The sequence below is a fragment of the Ursus arctos genome, chromosome X (genome assembly GCF_023065955.2).
Source record: "Ursus arctos isolate Adak ecotype North America chromosome X, UrsArc2.0, whole genome shotgun sequence".
NCBI lineage: Eukaryota > Metazoa > Chordata > Mammalia > Carnivora > Ursidae > Ursus > Ursus arctos.
This window is the reverse complement of record NC_079873.1, coordinates 58,890,898-58,912,881: the sequence shown is the minus strand read 5'-3', so window position 1 is coordinate 58,912,881 and position 21,984 is coordinate 58,890,898. Positions and strand designations below refer to the sequence as shown.

Below are 21,984 nucleotides of genomic sequence, written 5' to 3'. Positions count from 1 at the left end.
ATCTCCTTCCCCCCCACAAACAAGTCCCTGGCAAATTCTAATTTATTTTCTGTCCTTATGGATTTATACCTTCTGAAAATTTCATGTAAATTAAATAATATGGTAGGTGGACTTCTGTGACTGGCTTTTTTTTAGCATAATGTTTTCAAGGTTTATGCATGATATACCATATATCAGTACTTTATTCCTTTTCCATTCCTTTTATGATTAAATAATATCCTATTGTATGGATATGCAACATATTGTTTATCCAACACACGTGTTTGAATTGTTTCCACTTGTTGGCTCTTATGAATAATACTGCTATGAACATCTGTGTACAAGTTTTGTGTGGACATGGTTTCAATTCCCTTGAGCATATACCTAGGTATAGAACTGCTGGAAAATATGGTAGCCCTACGTTGAACCCTTTGAAAAATTGCAAACTGTTTTCCAAGGCACTGTACCACTTTACATTACCACCAGCAAGTATCAGGGTGCCAGTCTCTCCACATCCTCACTAACATTGTCATTTTAATTATAGCTATCTCGGTAGGTGTGAAGTAACATCTCACTGTGTTTTTGATTTACATTTCCCTGATGGCTAACAAGGTAGAACGTCTTTGTATGTACTTATTGGCCGTTTGCATATCTTCTTTGGAGAAATGTCTATTTAAATCCTTTGCCCATTTTTCAATTGAGTTATTGGTCCTTTACTGTTGAGTTGTAAGATATATATATACCTGGATATGTGTTCATTATCAGATATGTAGTTTGCAAATATTTTCTCTTATTCTATGGTTTTTTTCAATTTCTTGACATGTCGTCTAAAGCACAAAATATTTTAATTTCGATTAAGTATAATTTATCTGTTTCTTCTTTTGTTCCTTGGGCTTTTGATGTCATATCTAAAAAGCCATTGTCTAACCTAAAGGCATGAAGATGTACACCTAAGTTTTCTTCTAAGACTTTTATAGGTCTAACATTTACACTTAGATCTTTAATCTAATTTGAATTATTTTTTGTATATTGTGGAAAATAGGGTTCTAACTTCTTTCTTTTGCATGTAAATATTCAGTTGTTCCAGCACCATACGTTTAAAAGACTAGCCTTTCTTGGTAGGAAATTGACCATAAAATGTGAAAATTTATTTTCTGAACTCTCAATTCTATTTCATTTACTTATATTTCTAACTTATGTTTCTACCACAAATCTTGATTACTGTAACTTTGAAGTGAGTTTTAGAATCAAGAGGTGTGAGTGCTACAACTTTGTTCTTTTTTTCTGGGTTGTTTTAGCTATCCTGGTCCTTTGTGGTTTCATATTAATTTTAGGATCATCTTGGCAATTTTTGAAATAATCAAGCTGGAATTTTGACAGGGACTGTGTTAAATGTGTACAAAATTGGAAGAGTATCATCATCTTAATAATATTAAGTCTTCCAATCCATGAACATGGAATGGATGTTTTCCCACATATTTAGGTCTTCTTAAATTTTTGTCAATGACATTTCGTACTTTTTCTATGTACAAGTTTTGTATTTTTTGTTAAATGTATTCCTAAGTGTTTTGATGCTATTTTAAATAAAATTGTTTTCTTAATTTCATTTTCAGATTGTCCATTGCCAATGTGTGAAAATACAACTGATTGTTGTATATTGGTTTTGTATTGTACAACCTTATCAAAATGGTTTATTAGTTCTACTTCTAGTATTTTTATGTATTCCTTAGGATCTTCTGTATACAAAATTATGTCATTTGAAAGTAGATAAAGTTTTACTTCTTGCTTTTTTAATTTAAATTCAATTTGTTTAACATATACTGTATTATTAGTTTCAGGAGTAGAATCCAGTGAAGTTTTACTTCTTTGTTAATCTGAATTTATTTTATCTCTTTGTCTTCCCTAATTGCTCTGACAGAACCTCTACTACAAGGCTGAACAGAAGTGGTAAGAGAAGGGGCGCATGAGAGGCACAGTCAGTTAAGTGCCCGACTCTTGGTTTCAGCTCAGGTTGTGGTCTCAGGGTCATGAGATCGAGCCCCACCTCAGGCTCCACGCTGAGCATGGAGTCCACTTGGGATTTTCTCTCCTTCTCCCTCTGCCCCTCACACTTGTGCTCTCTCTCTCTCTCAAATAAATAAATAAATCTTTAAAAAAAAAAAAGCGGGGTGCCTGGGTGGCTCAGATGGTTAGGCGTCTGCCTTCAGCTCAGGTCATGATCTCCAGATTCTGCAATCGAGCCCCACATTGGGCTCCCAGCTCAGCAGGCAGTCTGCTTCTCCCTCTCTCTGCCTCTCCTCCTGCTTGTGCTCTCTCTGTCTCTCTCTCAAATGAATAAATAATACCTTAAAAAAAAAGATGTGCTGAGAGAAAACATCCTTGGTTTATTCCTGATCTAAGAACAAAGCATTTTTATTGGTGTGGCATTAGCTTCCTATTGCCACTATAAAAGTTACTGCTAAGTTAGTCACTGAGTGTAACACAAAGTTATTCTCTGAACATTTCTGGAGATAGGAAATCTGAAATCAATTGCACTTAGTTAAAATCAAGGTGTCAGCAGGTCTGCGTGTCTTCTGGAGGCTCTAGGGAAGAATCTGTTTCCTTGCATTTTCTTGCGTCTAAAGGCTGCATGCATCCCTTGGTTCATGGGCCCCTTCCTCCATCTCCAAATTCAACAGTGTAGCATCATCTCTAATCTCTCATATTCTCTCTTTGACTCTAATCCCCTGACTCCCTCTTATAAGGAAGTTTACGATTACATTGGGCCCACCCAAATAATCCAGCATAATCTCCACATCTCAAGATCTTAATCACATCTAAGTCTATTTTACTGTGTGAGGTAACATGTTCACAGTTTCTAAGGATTAGGACAGGAGCCATTATTCAGCCTACCAAAGACGCCTTTTTTCAGTTTGTGTAAGTTCCCTTCTATTCCCACTTTGTTTTGTCTTTCATGAAAGGATCTGGATGTTGTTAAAGTTTTTCCCTACATCTACTGAGATGATCATGTGGTTTTTGCACTTTATTCTATTAACAGGGTGATTGATTTTTATATGTTGAACCAATCTAATATTTCTTCAATAAAGTCTACTTCTTCATGACATATAATCCCTTTTATATGTTTCCAGTTCAGTTTGATAGTATTTTGTTGAAGATTTTTTGTGTTTATAATCATGAGAGATATCAGTAGTTTTCATTTCTAATGATGTCTTTCTCTGGTTTTGATATCAGTGTAATTCTGGTCTCAGAGAATGAGTTGGAAATTGTTCCCTCCTCTTCTATTTTTTGTGAAGAGTTTGTGAAAGACTGTAAATTCTTTAAACATTTGGTAGAATTAACTAGTTAAGTCATCTGGGCCTGAGCTTCTCTTTATGGGCTTTTTGTTGATTACTAATTCTATCTCTTCACTTTTAAAGATCTATGCAAATGTTTTATTTCTTCTTGAGTCAGTTATTGATAGTTTGTATTGTTACAATTTTGCATGCTTCTTAAAACCATTTCATACAAAATTTATACAGGACTTAAGTCATCAGAATATTTATGAGCCAAGTCATTGGCTTCTCTTTGTAAATCAGTATTCATAGACAATAACTTCTCTCCGGTTAAAAATTAAAATTGTGAGGGCACTTCATGTAATTTTGTATATCTCCATTTCAAATGTGAAATTAGGACATCTATAATTTTCTTAATTTCTGTTTGATATGTTTTCTCTATAATAATTGATGCTCTTATCTGGTTATTTTTACATTTCCAATTTATTTGCTTGTCTTCTTAATTTAAGTTCAAATTCAGGAAGAATATTCATATCTCTTCACATTCATAAAGTGTACTTTCAAAGATTTTTTCATGACCATTAAAAAGAAATAGAAACATGTATATGGAAACACACATATTTCCTTTTGCCTCAGGCTCTAATATGGCTTAGCACAGAACTGCAGTTTCTGTCTTTATTAAAAATTTCATATTGTGTTCATCATGGAATTTTGCATTATTAATCTTAAAAAAATCTTGCATTCATGACTTCACACCTACTAGAGTGGCCATAACTGAAAAGATAATGAGCATTGGCAAGAATATTGAGAAGTTGAAACCCTCATATATATATTTCTGGTGGGAATGTAACATGAGGGATAGTTTGGCAGTTCCTCAAAAAGTTAAACTTAGAGTTAACATATGACCCAACAGTTCTTCTCCTAAGTATATGTTCAAGAGAATGGAAAACATGTCCACGCAAAAACTGGTTTGTAACAACATTATTCATAATAGCCAAAGAGTGGAAACGACTCAAATGTCCAATTGATGAATGGATAAACAAAATGTAGTATATCCACACAATGGATGAATTTTGGAAACATTATACTAAATTAAAGAAGCCATTCACAAAAGACCATGTATTCTATAATTTCACTTAAATGAAATGTCTGGAACAGACAAATCTATACAGGCACAAAATATTTGTGGTTGCCTAGGACTGGGAGGAGAGAGGTTGGGGGTTGATAAGAATGGGAACTGACTCTTATAGGTTACAAAGTTTCTTTTTGGGGTACTGAAAATGTTCTAAAAATAGATTATGGTGATGATTGCTCAACTCTGTATATATACCCAAAAACTACTGTATTGTGCACTTCATTTTTTTTTTACAATTTTATTTATTTTTTTAAGTAAACTCTACCCCCAACATGGGACTTGAACTTATAACCCTGAGATCAAGAGTTGCATGCTTTACTGACTGAGCCAGCCAGGCACCCCTATACTGTACACTTCAAATAAGTGAGATTTATCGTATGTAAATTATATCTCAATAAAACTAAAAAAGTAAACAAATAATAAAATATCATTTATCTTGATTACTGAGTTTTTGATGCTTTCTTGAATTTTGCATCCAAGGCAAGTGCCATACTTCACCTTACCTGGCTCTGGAAATCAGACTCCCAAAGGCTTCTTGCATTAACTCGTATATTGCCCACAATTGCCTGAAATTCCAACCATTAGAGATTGTCCCTTTAGCCTGAGTTCTTCACACCTATTAGAATGTTAATTCCTCAAGAGGAAGGGGGAAATATCCCAGTAAGTATTGTCCATCTTGATATCTTATAAGTAAAGTTATTGGTTATTTTCCCCCAGACAATTTTTTAACAAGAAAGTGTCAGGCATAGGGCTCTGAAACAGAAGGAGCACCAGTTTTGAGAAAAGTCTGGGAAAAAAATATTAAGGGCCATAAAAGCAAACTGTGCCTTTTTAATATGAATTTCTTACGATCGATTTAATTTTACTGAATACCTACCTACTTTGTGTCAGGCTCTGTGCTAGGTACAGAGATATAGTAGTGAAAAGGACAGACATGTTCCATGCCTTTAATGACTTCACAATCTGGTAGGTGAGACAGACCAGTAAAGACCTCATTTTGTATAGTGCCAAGTATCGTAATAAACGCATGAGATAGCGCACAGAGGAGGGAAAGTTTTGGGGTTTGCACAGTGCTTTATAGGTTACAAGCACATTCTCGCCCATGATCTCATTGGATGTTCACAATAATCATTTGCTTTTCATAAAGCAGAGATTGGTATTCTCATTTTACACATGAGAAAACTGAGGCTATGCTAAATGGTAGTCAGGACTAGAATCCAGGTTTCATAATCTTTTCACTACATCCTGCAACCTCTATACATAGGGGCTTGCCTATTCTCTTTGGCTCACAGTGCTGGAACTATAAGAGGTATGTTTGGATGAGTTTCATTTTCTGTCCTTCCTCACACCCCTCAAAATCTGCTTTCCTGGATATTTCCAAAAACACAGTCAACACCTGAAAGGGATGGAGGAGGCAGGAGGCAGTAACTACATCCTTAGTTAAATGATGTATACACATTGTGCTGGGATATACTAGAGTTTCTTTTCATGAATTCTTTGCCAGCCTTTTGCGTTTTGCCAAGTAGAATGATAATGGCATTACTGATCACCTCCAAACAAAAACCTCAGTCTATTCAAATGTGAACTGGGGCTCACTGCCTGTTGTACTCTGTCTAATTTCAGGAAAATACAAAATGTATGTCTCTGATTTATTTGCATTTATCTCATAAAAATGTTTAGAAAAAGCTATGTGCTGCCCAGTGCCTCTTGTGGTTTCATTAGTAAGCTTTTAAAGTTACCTTTTACTGTTCTTAAAACTAGGTGCTTCTGTGTCATTTATTTATTTCTGATATGCCAGAGTGTTGGACTTTGGCTCAAATAGGCTGTGCATTTTGAATTAGGTTTGTAAGCCTCGACCATAGAGTGAAAGGCAAAATTCTAAATTTAGTCATAATACCCTCACTCAGATCTCAGGCTTCCCAATCAGATCACTTTTACACTTTAAACTTAGATTCTAGGCATACCCTAAAGACTGAGGTCTTAAAAGTCATCTCCAGGCTTACTCTCCTCACTTTTATACTCTTCCACTTAAACAAGCAAACGAAACAAACCAACAAGAATTGCTCTTCCTTGGTGGCCAAGCAGAAGGGTATCAGGCCTCTATTGAGGTAGGTTGAATTCGGTCTAGATAAAAAGAACATCCTAACCTTGCCTTAGCCTAGAGAATCTCTGGGTGGAATGCATTAAAGATGGTCCTAATATTTCAAGACTATAAATTCTCAGATGCTAAAATAACTAAAGCTTTAGAGAAGAACAGATTTAGATGTTTTCCCAAGATTTTTAAAAAAGATTTTATTTATTTATTTGAGAGAGAGAGAGCAAAAGCAGGGAGAGTGGCAGAGGGAGAGGAAGAAGCAGACTCCATGCTAAGCAGGGAGCCCAATGTGGGGCTCGATCCCAGGACCCCGGGATCATGACCTGAGCCAAAGGCAGACACTTAACCAACTGAGCCACCCAGGCGCCCCCCAAGATTTTAAGTAATCTCTACACCCAACGTGGAATTCAAACTCACAACCTGAAGATCAAGAGTCTCATGCTCTACCAGCTGAGCCAGCCAGGGACCCCTAAAATGATTTAGATTAACTGGTATGTCTAAAGAAGCTAAGAGGCAAAAAAGACTATTAAAAAGTTTCTGAAAAATTTAAAAAAAATAATAAAAGAAAAAAGTTTCTGAGGCTTTATAACAATAATAACTAACACTTATGTTGTATTCCGGGTGTTAGTCTCAGAGCTTTACATATATCTGCTCTTTTATTTGTTCACATTGGTACTATTACCCCATTATATACATGGAGAACAAGAGGCACTGAGAGATTAAGCAACTTGCCCAAAGTCACACAACTGGCAAGTGACAGAGCTAGGATTGAAACACAGACAACGGGGCACCTGGGTGGCCCAGTCGGTTAAGCATCTGCCTTCAGCTCAGGTCATGATCCCAGGGTCCTGGAGTAGAGCCTCGAGTTGGGCTCCTTGCTCAGTGGGGAGCCTGTTTCTCCCTCTCCCTCTGCCTGCCACTTCCCCTGCTTGTGCTCTCTCTCTCTTTCTCTCTCTCAAATAAATAAAATATTTTTAAAAATTAAAATAAAAAGAAACACAGGCAACTAGGATCTAGATTCGTGATATGCTTCACTATATACGGCCTTGCTAAAAGACTGGTTCCTCCTCTCCCCTTCACCCTCCCAAATAACAGCGCTCAGGTGCCTTGAACAATATATATGTATATGTACATATAGATATGTATATACATATCCCCTTGGCTTATGGCTTTATATTCCATTAAAATGAGTACAGTCAATTTTTAGAATGAATGGATTTTGTTCCAAAAACTTGGTTAAGTTCTTGGGAACTCAGAATGAATTTTCCCATAGAAACAACATTATGCATAGTAATTAAGTTCTCAGGCCAGACTGTTGAAATCTATTTAACTTTTGTAGAACTGAACCATAGCAATAACAGGACTGATCTGAACCTTGGGTCTTAGAAGAAGAAGGTCCTGTTCATGAGATGGAGTATAGGGAGAGGGATGGAAGGGAGTTACCTTCCCTTTCTTGAGCAGAGAGCCAGTCCATTAACAAAATATTCAAATAAGTAAATTTGCTTTTTGTAACCCTTGGTTTATAGAGCTCCTCTTTCCAGACCCTTGAGTGCCAAAAAACCCCTCAGGCTCATCGTAGGAGATTACCTAGGTACTAGTTTCTATTGCTAACATAACAAAATAACACAAACCTAGTGGCTTAAAATAACAGCCATTTATTAGCTTGCAAGTTCCCATGGGTTTGAGGTCTGGTGTAGCTTAGCTGAGTCCTCTGCTCAGGTCTCACGAGGTTAAAATAAAGGTATTGCCCAGGGCTGCAGTTTTCATCTGGACCTCAGGATCTTCTTCCAACCTCAATCAAGTTAACAAAATTCAGTACCTTGCATACGCAGAACTGAGGTCCCCATTTTCTTGCAAGCTGTCAATCAGGGGCTACTCTCAGCTCCAAGAAGCTGTTCACATTCCTTTCCATTTATCCTCCTCCATTTTCAAACCAACAACAAAAAACTTCTTATGCATCAAATCCCACTAGTACTTCAAATCTCTGACTTCCTGTTTTACCACTAGTTGGAGAAAACTCTACTTTTAAAGAAAGATCTCCTTGATTAGATCAGGCCTACCCACAAAATCTCTCTATTTCATGGTCAAGTGATTTAGGACTTTAATTTCGTTTGCAAAATCTATTCACAGCAGCACTAGATTAGTGTTTGATCAAATAACTGATAAAAGGTGTGTGTACATGAGGAACCCAGGTTTCTTAGGAGGCCATCTTAAATTTCTGCCTATCATACCACTAAAGTTTGCTGGGCCTCACAAAGTGACTAACCCTCTCTACCAGAACCCAAACTCCCAGTCCCAGATATCCTAATATTCATGTGTCATGGGGCAAAGTAAGCTAATTATTAGCCTGTAGGAAATGGACCATTATTTGACACAGCTATACTAATAAATAAAAGTCTAGGAGCTGCTATAACTCTCCTAGAGATGTTTGTATACATAGAAAGAAGGTGCTTATTAATCTAAACATGACTTCATATAGTTTGTTTTCAGGCACTGTAACCAATTTATGAGAATAATTCAGGCCATCTGATGAAAAATATTTGGGGGCAGAGGTCAAGACCTATTTGGGAGCCTACTCCTACCTTCTTTATGTCCCCTAAGTTCATCTTTGTCCCTTCCTCTCACAGATTTTCTGAAAATTCACTTTGTTTCTCAATGGCTCAACTGCCAGTTGCCTCAGGGGCCTTGGAGAAGAGGGAGGTAAGTAAGGAAGGGGAAGAGCAGAGATGATGGTAGATGCCTGTATGAAACTGTCATTTGTGAACCAATCATTTTTAAGTTAGAGACTGTACAAAATATAATTTTAGAGGTTTGACAAAGGCTATTTGCCCTACAAATAACTTTGCATAACAGTTTACAAATGCCTAAGGAGAACAAGTCATAAGACCTCTCTTATCACCTTTACTTAGAGAGCAAAGCTTGAATTCCTCAAGGACATGTCATTCCCTCAAGAGGCCTTGATTTCATACAAAGGCAGAGGACCTCTCTGTCTCGCTCTCTCTCCCTCACATTCAACTCAAATTTTCAGTTTTTTTTCACTTATCCTGAATTTTCAAGTGGATAGTGGGACCTCTTTCTGTCTCTCATACCTAATTTAACGTTTGGCCACAAGCAAAATGAATTCAGTTAATAAACAAACTGCCAAATCCTCCTTCCTTTCTCTGGTCCTTTCATTTTCACTACTAAGCGCCCTGGAGGTATTAGGATATAGGATACCATTCTCATCTTGAAGTAGCTTAGAATCCGGTAGAGGAGCTGGAACATACAGAAGTGACAGTGCAATCGAGGCTGTAAATACCAAACTGCTGCCATTGCTTCCTGATTAAAGTCCAAGCTCTTCAGCTAGATCAAACCATTCCTTTGTACCTATGTCTGGTCCAGCCTCATTTCTTACTAACCTCTCTCTACTTCACCTAAAACCAGTTTACATAGTATCGCATCATACTCATTCTGTGTATCTTTATTTTTGCCTGGGCTGCCCTTGCCCACCTCCCTTCTTCACCACTCTAAATTTTACCCATCTTTTAAGACTTAAGTCTTGAAAACTTTTGTGACCACAGCAATCTTTCCCTTCTCTGAACTATAATATTAACTATCAGTACTCCTCATTTTGTTCTTTGAATACAGCTGCTTTGGGTGAAATCTGTTTTTTATTCACTTTAGTCTTTCCTTCCTCTAGATCACCAAGGGCTTAAGAGTCTAAATTTTTAAATCTCTCTTTGCTATAATATGCCTGGCTCAGTGCTCAGCTAAGACTTGGTTAATCCATTGATCAGAGTCAGGAGAGGGGAGTGAAAGTGGTGCTAAATTACTTTGTAAAGGACACTGAGGCGTCTTAGAGAAGAATGTATCCACTGCTTATGAAGCACCCCATCTAGGTAGCTATTTCAATTAATTTTTTAAAGATTTATTTATTTATTTATTTATTTATTTATTTATTTATTTATTTTTAGAGAAAGAGAGAGTGAGCAAGCATGTGCAGGGGAGGCAGAGGGAGAGGGAGAGAGAGAATCTCAAGTAGACTCCCCACTGAGCATGGAGCCTAATGCAGGGCTTAATCTCAGGACCCTGAGATCATGACCTGAGCCAAAATCAAGAGTGGGAAACTTAACCAACTGAGCCACCCAGGCACCCCTAGGTAGCTATTTTAGATAAAATAACTACAACAGGGTCAAATTTTTCTCTCAGAAGAATAAATCTATCTCTATAGTAAATTTGGCCAGGTTGTCCTGAGGAAACTATACCGCTAACTTGAGGCCATGTCTTCTCTTAATCCCCCGCTTCCGTTCCCCAGGAAAGACAAAGCCTAGATCTAAAAAAGTTCATTTCTAGAAAGACAATAATTTTAATAGAAACTTAAAACTTGTCCTGTTATCATAGTAACTTGCACAAATGGGCCCAACCTGATGTTTGGAATGAAAGAGAGTAGACAGGGTCCCAGGACCTTTCCCTCATTTCTATCCCTCTATTTCTCTTGCCTTTAGTCACCCCTGACAAAACTTTAAGTTAATTGAGTACAGAGACCCTATCTTACTTCCAGCTTTAATTTCCAGAGTAGGGCCTAGCACAGTGCCCTGCAAATGTATTTTCTTTCTCTTTTTTCTTTTTAAAGATTTTATTTATTTATTTGACAGAGAGAGAGAGAGACAGCCAGCGAGAGAGGGAACACAAGCAGGGGGAGTGGGAGAGGAAGAAGCAGGCTCCCAGCAGAGCAGGGAGCCCGATGTGGGGCTCGATCCCAAGACCCTGGGGTCATAACCTGAGCTGAAGGCAGACGCTTAACCACTGAGGCACCCAGGTGCCCCCCTGCAAATGTATTTTCACACCTAGCAAAGGCTTATTAAAATGAAAGGTTAAACATGGACACTTAGAAGTTACAGATAAATGATATCCAGTATTGGGAGAAGGACAGAGTGGATATACTGGCTAATCAATTAACCACAAAAAAAGTATTGAGTGCCTCATGCAAGACTCTGTGATTGATGCTTCAAGGCATACAGATATAAGTAATACATGATCCGCGCCTTCCAAAAATTCATAGACTCATTGTGAAGATAAGGCATACTCACAAATGAAACCCTTCCAGAAAAATATCAGCTTAGTATAGAAGAAAGGATCAGATGAGAAGTCAGGAGTAGAACTGGGGGCCTATTGACTATTCACGTATTCATGACCTTGGACAAATAACCTCTCTGAACATGTTTCCTCCTCCTTGTTCCATCTAACTCACAGGGTTACATAGTAGTCCAGATAAGTGAGAGTATTTACACATGTGAAAAAGGGTAAAATGCCAAACTAAAGTACCACATAGTTAGAATATTGTTATTGTGCTAAGCAGTGTGGCTCAGATTATAGGTATGGCCTTTGACTGTACCATCACCACAACAAGAAACCCAGGTAGGAATTTCAGGAGGAAAGAGGTCAGTTGCCTCCCCCCCACCTTATTCACCATTTTTTAAAAACTATTTTTTGAGGTATGACTGACACACAAAAAGCCGTATATATTTAATATATACAACATGATAAGTTTGTAGATAAGTATACACCCATGAAGCCATCACCACAGTCTATGCCATAAACATATCCATCACCTCTAAAACTTTCTTCCCATCCTCTTATTTATTATTTTTTTGTGATAAGGTAATATAAGATCTACCATCTTAGCAAATACAATACAGTATTGTTAACTACTGTATCGTGCACTATGCTGCACAGTAAATCTCTAGGACTTATTCATCTTGCATAACTAAGACTTTGTGCCCATTTCCCCCTCCCTTCAACCCCTGGCACCTTCCATTCTACTCTCTGCTTCTATGAGTTTGACTATTTTAGATTCCTCATATAAATCGTATTATGTAATGTTTGTCCTTCTGTGTCTGGCTTCTTTCACTTAGCATAATGTCTTCTAGGTTCATGAGAAAGGAGAGCTCTTAATAAACAAATCACTCCTTGTCTCCTCCATTCCCTTTTCTGTCAGCCTCTCTCCACACACACAATTTGTATCCAGATGAAAAAAATTTTTAGGGGCGCCTGGGTGGCGCAGTCGTTAAGCGTCTGCCCTTGGCTCAGGGCGTGATCCCGGCATTCCAGGAACAAGTCCCACATTGGGCTCCTCCGCTGGGAGCCTGCTTCTTCCTCTCCCACTCCCCTGCTGTGTTCCCTCTCTCGCTGGCAGTCTCTTTGTCAAATAAATAAATAAATAAATAAATAAATAAATAAAATCTTTTTAAAAAAATTTTTTTAAATGAAGGTGAAGGGTAGTCTTTAAGAGTTGTGACAGGTAGTCACAAAAAGATATACCTTGAGGTATCTGGATGGGAATTCCTAATGCCTTCTCCCTACCATTTCCTATTTGGTGATAAAGAGATATTGAATTTGACCTAGTCCCTGCCCTCAAATAACTCTAGTTGGCCAATCAAATACTTTCCAGGGGCCAGGGAAGTAACATAAATAAGTTAAGTTAGCAGAGAGAAGACAGTAGGGAGTTGTAGAGACTATGGACAACTAGAGAATGTATGCTCCATATGATGACATTTTTATTTAAAAATCGGGGCAACAGTAAACCTGAACACTAAACCTCAGAAGTCAAAAGACTTACCCAAAAGTTCACCCTAGAAAGTTACTTTGTTGCTCTTCTGTTTCTTTCTTGACCAATTGGCACCCACACAGCCTAATCCCTTTCCAACTCTGCAAATTTTTCACTTAAAGAAAGTGGAGTCCAGCAGTGGCAATGAGGACCATACTGGATAAGAAAACTGGAAACCTGAATTTTAGCCCCAGCTCTGACCCTGACTTTCCACATGCCTATTCCCCAGTACCTCATGTCTATTTCCAAATACCCCATCCTGATTATTCTGCCCAGCAAGTGAGAGTATGTCTTTGAGTCTCAGTTTCCTTAACTATAGAAATAAAGGATTTAGATTTGGATCCCTAATTGCCCTTCAACTGAGACATTCTATATTTAAACTTAGGGTGAGGAAGGTAGAGTACTGACAGTTTATTTTTTTGTTACTCATGCCAGTATTCCCTCCTTTCCCTGGTCTTGGGAACAACCTAACTTAACTTTGGATTGGCTCAGACTTAGAAGAGACAGCTTTCACTGGATAAAAATACTTTTTCCTTGCAACTTTGCCATCAGTCAGAGAAGAGGACGACTGTTGCAGAAGACCAATTGATACCTCCTTGATCCCCTGCTGCTGCAAACAGGGGAGAGGGATTTGATATAGAAGATGAAAGTGAAGAAGTGACACTTGAGGAAGGAAATGGCAGTGGCAGTACGGAGGATCTCTAAGAGATCTTCGCCCCTTGACCCCTTTGCTCTGCAGTCATGGGGCCCTCAGCCATTTCTTAGTTTTCTACCAACTTTCACCTAGTGCCTATTGCAGAGTATCCCATCCTGGTTACCCCACCCAAAAAAAGCATGAAGATTGTGGTGCCAGGGGGAAGCTAGGTAGGGATTGCCCTATGAATATGTGTATTTGGGGTAGGGGGACAAAGGGCAATGGAATCCAAGGGTCACATCTCCTCACCACACAATGAACAACTAAAAGGCCTGGCTGCTGGGGGGGGAAGGGCTCTGGGGAGAAGGCAAAAGAATTTTACTGAGAAGGATGGCACCAATCAGGTTGAAGTTGGTGGTGAGGTCCCAGAGCCTGTGGGTAGGTTATTTGTGCAGGAAACTCACAGGTGGGGGAGTTGGGGCTGAAAGGGGGAGTGTAAGTAGTTGAGCCTGGTCCAGGGGGCAGTAGATCTGAAAGATTAAATAGCAGCGCCTCCCTTCCAAACTCTACAGGTAGTTCAGCTGCCTGGGGCAAACAAGGCTCCAACTCAGTAATGCTCTCCAACTCCAAGCATCGGTTCTCCATGGAGGAGAGATGTATAGCTTTCCCTACTGATTCTGTTCTATCCTGGAGCTTGGCTAAGAACTTATTAGGATAATCACCATTCTCCAAAATTTGCCTGTCTTTAGATTGAACAAAGATCTATTCAGCATCAGACAAGGCAATCCATCAATGCCAGAAACTGACTTCCCTGCAAGGGCTCCTAAAGAGGGAAGTCAAGAGGAGGGCAGGGTAGCATAAAGAGTTGTCTTTACCTTGTTGTACAGCTCTGGTGCTGTTTTCTCACTGATCATTTTATTGGAGAATATGAGGCCAATACTGATGAGTGTAGCTCCTGAGGCTTTTTTCACTGCTACCCTCCTCAAAAAACAGGGAACAGATGCCTTGTGGAGAAGTTTTTATAAACTTCCTTTAGTTCCTCTTCTACCCTCTTCCCCTTCCCATCCTGAAATTCCTCTACTTTATTCCTCTTCTTTCTCTCTAGCCTTTGTGTCTATACTTCACATGAAGCCAAACCATCAAAAGAGGTGAGGCATTCAAGTCTATATCTTCTAATGGAGGGGCAATCTCCCCAGATCTCCATGGGTCTCCCTCCCTAGAAAATCCATCCAATGATGTGAAGTTAGAGGAGAAAATCGCCTGAAAGAGTAAGAATGAGGTAAGGCAAAAGTATACTTTTTTTTATTTTTAGTCAGAAAGGGCTGTCTAAGCATGGTACTGGCACAAAAACAGACACATAGACCAATGGAACAGAATAGAGAACCCAGAAATGGGCCCTCGGCTCTTTGGGCAACTAATCTTTGATAAAGCAGGAAAAAACATCTGGTGGAAAAAAGACAGTCTCTTCAATAAATGGTGCTGGGAAAATGGGACAGCTATATGCAAAAGAATGAAACTTGACCACTCTCTCACACCATACACAAAGATAAACTCCAAATGGATGAAAGACCTCAATGTGAGACAGGAATCCATCAAAATCCTAGAGGAGAATATAGGCTGCAACCTCTTTGACATCAGCCACAGCAAATTTTTTCATGACACATCTCCAAAGGCAAGAGAAACAAAAGAAAATATGAACTTGTGGGACATCATCAAGATAAAAAGCTTCTGCACAGCCAAGGAAACAGTCAAACAAACTAAGAGGCAGCCCACGGAATGGGAGAAGATATTAGCAAATGACACTACAGATAAAAGACTGGTATCCAAGATCTACAAAGAACTTCTCAAACTCAATACACAGGAAACAAATAAACAAATCATAAAATGGGCAGAAGATATGAGCGGACACTTTTCCAATGAAGACATACAAATGGCTAACAGACACATGAAAAAATGTTCAAAATCATTAGCCATCAGGGAAATTCAAATCAAAACCACTTTAAGATACCATCTTACACCAGTTAAAATGGCAAAAATTGACAAGGCAGGAAACAACAAATGTTGGAGAGGATGTGGAGAAAGGGGATCCCTCCTACATTGTTGGTGAGAATGCAAGTTGGTATAGCCACTTTGGAAAGCAGTGTGGAGGTTGCTTAAAAAGTTAAAAAATGAGCTACCCTATGATCCAGCAATTGCACTACTGGGTATTTACCCCAAAGATACAGACGTAGTGAAGAGAAGGGCCATAAGCACCCCAATGTTCATAGCAGCATTGTCCACAATAGCTAAATCGTGGAAGGAGCTGAGATGCCCTTCAACAGATGACTGGATTAAGAAGATGTGGTCCATATATACAATGGAATATTACTCAGCCATCAGAAAGAACGATTACACAACATTTGCAGCAACATGGACCGGACTGGAGGAGATTATGCTAAATGAAATAAGTCAAGCAGAGAAAGACAATTATCATATGGTTTCACTCATTTATGGAACATAAGAAATAGCAGGAAGATTGGTAGGAGAAGGAAGGGAAGAATGAGGGGGGGGGTAAACAGAAGGGAGAATGAACCATGAGAGACTGTGGACTCTGGGAAACAAACTGAGGGCTTCAGAGGGGAGGGGGTGGGGGAATGGGATAGGTTGGTGATGGGTATTAAGGAGGGCACATATTGCATGGTGCACTGGGTGTTATACGCAAATAATGAATCATGGAACATTGCATCAAAAACTGGGGATGTATTGTGTGGTGACTAATATAACAAAATAAAAATTATTTTAAAAAAAGAAAGGGCTATCTAGGAAAGACAGAACACACACACACACACACACACACACACACTTCCCTCCTCTATTTGTGTCTTTATCTGCTGTATGTAAATATGTGTCTAATATGTATATACATGTGTATTAAAAGTATAGTGTATGTGGTTATGGGGAAAAGAATCTTAAATTAAGTTATACATAGCATTGCTTTCTTGGAACTCTATGGGTTATGTCAGTCATTTTTCTAGGAAGTGATTACATTGGCTCCAAGAGTTATTTTTCTCAGGTTTTCTAGGTTGGTACCATAGCAAGCTGCCAGAAGCTGGTAGAAGAAGTGTTGCCAAGAGACAAGAGAGGTGCTGTACTTGAATTCCCAAGGGCAGTGAGCAGTAGACTCACTGCAGCCAGGCTCAGCCAGCCCTCTCGCTTATGAAATTTTCCTCCCTTGGACCTTGACTCTGGGCTGATTACAGCACCAAGATCCACTGAATTTTCTGTGACAGGTCCATGGGGATCCCAATTATCTGGATACATTTTGAAAAGTATCAGCCTGACCTTACATCTTAAGGGATAGCCAGGTGTCCACCCCTAAGACTAGACCAAAAGCAGGGTGCTGGTGGCACTGGGTAGGAAAGGAGAAGTGAGTCTTCAAAAAAATTAGAAAGCAGGTGAAGCTGAATCCTTGCATCTCTCCTTTCCTGAGACATGCATCTCTCTCAGGCACCTGGTCTACCCCAACCCTGATTTATTTACTTGACATCTAAAACCTGACCCATTTCCTGGCTATTAATGAATGGACTATGAGCCATTTTTCCACTTAGCTATTTCATATCTAAAACTCTTAGAGATTATGTGTCCAGTTCCCCCAATTCTGATCTAAGAAACTGAGTTCCAGATTATGGACATGATTTGTCCAAAGTTACACAGCAAGTTTTAGAACTGCAAATGTCTCTTGATTCCTTGATCTATGTTTTCTACTACAATGACAGTGAATCTTGACCTCTGCTCTGTTGATTAGGTGCCTTATATTTCCATTGGCTTTCCATGGGGGAGAACAGATCTATCTCGAGGTTCAGGATACCCCATTTATGCCTTTCAATGTAAGAGCTGTTTTCACCAGTCCCCTTATTCTTTTTTTTTTTTTAACCTGTGTGTATGTCACACTGGTGCCAGCAAGACTCATTTGCCTGTCAAGGCCCCAAGTGCCCAGTATGAAGAAGGAGAGAGGCTTTCTTGTCACAACCTGGGAGGGTGACTCTGCCCTATATAACTCTTCCTATGGCTTGATTCCCAAGGGATTTAGTGGACATGCCCTTGGAAGAACAAGTTCTGAAACTACAGTAAGTATAACAGTGAGTTGAAAGCCACCTATGGAGGCCAAGATACCTCAATATTAAGGTTGAGAACTGCACAGGAAGACCAGAGATTCCAGATGGAGAGCAGGAGATATTTCCTGTTTGAAACCTTCTTGGCATTGCTTATCCCTTATGCCTGCCCCGCAAAATATAAAAATGGTGCACTTCACTTTACAAAAGACAAAATAAGCTCCAAGACTTTCAGTATATTGTTCACAGACATATAAAGAAATTACAATTCCTATTGAATCCCAATTCACTTCATACTTTTCTCCAGGCTTACCTCCTAATTTACCCATTAAAGGCTTTACCCATTACTCATTAATCAAAAAAGTTGAGATGCATGTCTGAGTGTTCAACTGTCCTTGATTTCTGTTTCTTCAGCTATTTCTTCATTTAGCTTGAGTGGGTAGGTCACATTTTTCACCAAAAGACTTGATTGATCCTCAGTGTTTGATGCCACAATGCTGATTTTAGCAAATAATGCCACTTCTTTTTCTTTTTAAGATTTTATGTATTTATTTGAGAGAGAGAGTGAGAGTAAGAGTAAGCATGAGAGGGGGAAGGGCAGAGGGTGAGGGAGAGGCAGGGTCCCCACTGAGCAGTGAGGGGCTCAATCCCAGGACTCTAGGATCACAACCTGAGCTGAAGGCAGATGCTTAACCAACTGAGCCACCCAGGTGCCCTGCAAATAATGCCATTTCTAAATGAAACCTGAAGAAGGAATGGGGAGGAGAGAAAATAGAAGAAGAGGAGAATGAGTTTGGAATATGTTTGTTTTTCTTCTCAGATTAATCTTTTCCTGATGAAGAGAAAAGTTGTTATTCAAGTCAGCTCCCACATAGGGCTAGAGATTTGGGATTTTGAAATGGGGGAAAGTAAGGGATAGAAAAGATAAGGAAGAGAAGAGGAGTGAGTGAAAGTAAGGAGTAAGTGGGTGTGGGTGCAGGTGTGGGAAGTTAGTAGGGTAGAATGATAGGAGAAGTGCTGAAGTAAATGTCCAAGAGTAGGAGGGGAGGTGCAGAGCAAGGAGGGAGAAGTGTTGAGGAAGGAGCTCTAAAGTTTTGGTCCCAGAGCAAGTGCTGTACATTTGAGCCACTGTAGCTCAGAAGTATGTGTGTTCGTGTGTGTGTGTGTGAGAGAGAGAGAGACAGAGACAGAGACAGAGAGACAGAGAGAGAAGACAGACCAGACAGACAGAGACAGAGACAGAAAGAGTTTAAAGGCTGGCATCCCAGAATTCAGAGGTGCCCACTGGCACACTCAGGAATGAATCTCTATTCAGACATTTTCTCAAGAAGTGAAACAAGAGAAAATGAGTTAGATGAGTCTGCAGGATTTTTTTTAAAGATTTGTTTATTTTAGAGAGAGAGAGTGTGTGTGCGAGTGGGGGTAGGAGCAAAGGGAGAGAGAGAATCTCATGCAGACTCCTCGCTGAGCGCAGAGTCTGACGCAGGGCCCAAACCCATGACCCTGAGATCATGACCCTAGCTGAAACCAAGAGCCAGACACCCAACCAAGTGAGCCACCCAGCTGCCCGGAGTCTGCAGTTTTTTGTAGAGATTTCTACTTCGGATTTGTCTCAAAAGCTTCCAAAATGTTATAAACCTTATCAGAGAATTAGTGGTGGAAAATATTCCATTTGTAAATGTAGCCATAACTTTCCAGAGAAGAATTTGTTTAGTGTTTGTTCAGACCAGCAACAACCTCTAAACCCCCTCAGCCAAGGAATTTAGAGGTGGAGAGTAGGTAAGAACATGTAATATGGACCTGTCAGGTATTTCTCTTCTTTAAAGCAGTAAGGATAAACTTGGCTTTGTCTTAGATTTTCTTCCTCCTACTATTCCTATCCAGGATGCCCCTACCTTCAGTTCTAATATTCCAACTCAGGTATCTGGACAACTTTGCCTATAAGAACTCCAGGCCAGAATCATGCTCCTCCAGGGGCATCTCTCTGGAGCCCAACCATATTTCATTTTACTTCTCTCCCTCACGTTCTTTTTATATGCAAGAGAACAGTAATGTTGTCATCTTCCCTGAACAAATCAATTGTTCCTTCTCCTGGGCTGATGGCTTTGTCTGTGTTTACTCTGTCACTGACTATGACAGCTATGACCTCATGTACCCTTGTTCCAGAATAGCCACTCGATCAACTGAGCCCCAACATCCCTGTGGTGCTGGTAGCCAACAGGGGTGACATGCTGTGGAATCCCAGAAGGGATTATGTAGCTTCCCAGTGACCTGGATGGTATTTACTCCAAGCTCTCTGGCAGGGAGTATGTTTGATACTTCCCAGGAGCTATGTCAGGAGGTGCACCACAGGCATATTTAGCCTGGCTGACAGGGCTAACAACAACGCTTGGGTCAGTGGGAGGTGGCAGCACTAACAGTGTGAAACACAACAATGGAGGCGATGGGGGAAAAACACAGGAGGAGGCTCATTTCTCACACCAAGTTCACCAACATACACAAAGGCCCTGACCTCTAAGAGCAGGGCATTTATTATCCATATCTGAAAAGTCAGAAATGGTGAGCTGAGAATTTGAGCATTTTTCTTTCTCTTCCTCTATTACTAAACTTTCCAAGATTGTGGTTTTCTGCTCTTATTGGTTGTTTCTTATGGAAGCAGAAACCCTCTGAGAGGATCCATCCCTTCATACATTCTGATGCCTTTCCATCAGACTACATCTTCCCTTAGCTTGGAAAGGGTAGAATTAGGTCCCCTGAAATTGTCACTATTGCTCAGTACTTTAGGGAACACCCCACTTGTGGTTGCTTTTTAGGTCTTCTTTTCTCTTTTCCAAATTATTCATTTATTTCTAAAGCCAAAGGTATGACCTTACTTCTGAGATTTCATTTGAGTTCATCTCTTCTTTTCCTCAAGACGATCCCAAGGGACTCCTTTCCAAAACTGGTAAACAACTCAGCATCATGGGCTAGTGGTTCTGAAGTCATCTTTTCCCCATTCCCCCAAACCCCTGTTGCATTGTCTTGCTTCTGTTTCTTAGCTGTTTTTCCCCTGCCTACCACTCCTCCCAGTTTAAATTCTCTGGGATATGCATGATAAAATGAAGAGGAAAGCTAGATGCAAGGCAGAATATTGCTATCATTCTTTAGCCTGGTAACAGCTAAGTTTCTGTAAATGTGTGTATATGTGTGCATTTATGAAGGGTAGTATTTGGCTCTTAAATTTTGATATTTTCCCAAATAAGTGGATGGAAAAAGAGGAGCCATTAAATGGCAATTGTATCTTGTTTTTCCATAAAATACATTATAGCTTTACCACTATCTTAGTAAGGCTGTCAGTTTGACTGAAATGCTATTTTTATGGAAAAGTAATTTTCATTACTGGTAAGAAATAACAAGGGAAAGATGTTGAATAAGGTCCATTTGTTTATTTTTTTCCAAGGTTTAATAGACTTTATTGTTACAAGGAGGACCTTACCAGGAGGGCCTTATAAACCGATATATGTAGTCCCAGGATGTCACCATGGAGAAATCAAGAGGTCATGATTGCAGAAGAGGTCACTGTAATTGAAGGACATGATCCAGAGAGGACTGGTCAAGAATGCAGCAGACATGATCAGGACAGGCCAGGGGTGGTCAGGTCGCAGGGTGGGGGACAGGACAGCTCCCTTCACTCCCACTTCTTGTAGCTCTCCAGATGTGACAGGACCCAGCCCAATGGCAGGAGGAAACACAGGAAGCAGGAAGTGAGCCCAATGGCAACATCCATGGTCTTGAGCACCTCCCGTGGTGGCTTGGAATGGATCTAGGCACACAGTACCAGGAGCCTCTAGGCTGGCCTATCAGGCCCCTCAGCAGCAGCGGTGTCAATACAGACAAGACCACGCAGAATGACTGCAGACAGTGGCCACAGGAGCCCAAGATTGGGAACCATTTCTTCACTAAAGAGTTCCTGCTTTGTGCCAGCCACCGGGACTGGAGCCAAGGATACATTCAAATATGAATAAACCATGGCTCCTGCTTTCAAAGATACAGCACTGTAAGCATCCTAGAAATAATGCTATTTAAAAATTTTTAAAGATTTATTTATTTATTTGAGAGGGGACAGAGGCAGAGGGAGAGAGAGAATCCTGAAGCAGACTCCCTGCTGAGCACAGAGCCCAAGGCAGGGCTTGATACCAGGACCCTGAGATCA

The 21,984-nt window shown here is 39.8% G+C and overlaps 1 pseudogene; it reads right to left on the bottom strand.

Annotated features, from left to right (window-relative positions):
* Positions 1-21,447: 21,447 nt before the first annotated feature.
* Positions 21,448-21,782, bottom strand: LOC113246586 (cytochrome c oxidase subunit 8A, mitochondrial-like; annotated as a pseudogene).
* Positions 21,783-21,984: the final 202 nt, after the last annotated feature.